The sequence below is a fragment of the Cynoglossus semilaevis genome, chromosome Z (genome assembly GCF_000523025.1).
Source record: "Cynoglossus semilaevis isolate Cse_v1.0 chromosome Z, Cse_v1.0, whole genome shotgun sequence".
NCBI lineage: Eukaryota > Metazoa > Chordata > Actinopteri > Pleuronectiformes > Cynoglossidae > Cynoglossus > Cynoglossus semilaevis.
This window is the reverse complement of record NC_024328.1, coordinates 115,911-116,369: the sequence shown is the minus strand read 5'-3', so window position 1 is coordinate 116,369 and position 459 is coordinate 115,911. Positions and strand designations below refer to the sequence as shown.

The following is a 459-nucleotide window of genomic DNA, read 5'->3' as shown; positions in this document are numbered from 1 at the left end:
GAGAAGCCAGATTGAGATGGTTTGGACATGTGCAGAGGAGGGACAGTGGATACATTGGTAGAAGAATGTTAGAGATGGAGCTACCAGGTAGGAGACAAAGAGGAAGACCAAAGAGGAGATATATGGATGCAGTGAGGGAGGACATGCAGATAGTTGGAGTCAGAGTAGAAGATATAGAGAACAGAGAGAGATGGAAATCAATGATTCGCTGTGGCAACCCCTGAAAAAAAGGGACAAAGCCGAAAGAAAAAGAAGAAGAGGAGTATGAGAAAGAAAAATATATTGATACGGTCAAACACTTTGGTATAAAAGATATGTATTGTAGCTGTATATTAGTTGTGTTCAGGCCTTAAATGGCATTCTAACCTGTAATTTCAGCCATTTTATGTTCTTTAAAAGTTTACCTATATATATTTATTTATATATATATGTGTGTGTGTGTGTGTATATATATATATA

The 459-nt window shown here is 36.6% G+C and overlaps 1 protein-coding gene across 1 annotated transcript in view; it reads left to right on the top strand.

The window, feature by feature from the left end:
- Positions 1–459, top strand: part of pole (polymerase (DNA directed), epsilon) — a 16,224-nt gene that overhangs the window by 5,133 nt on the left and 10,632 nt on the right. The window lies entirely within an intron of this gene.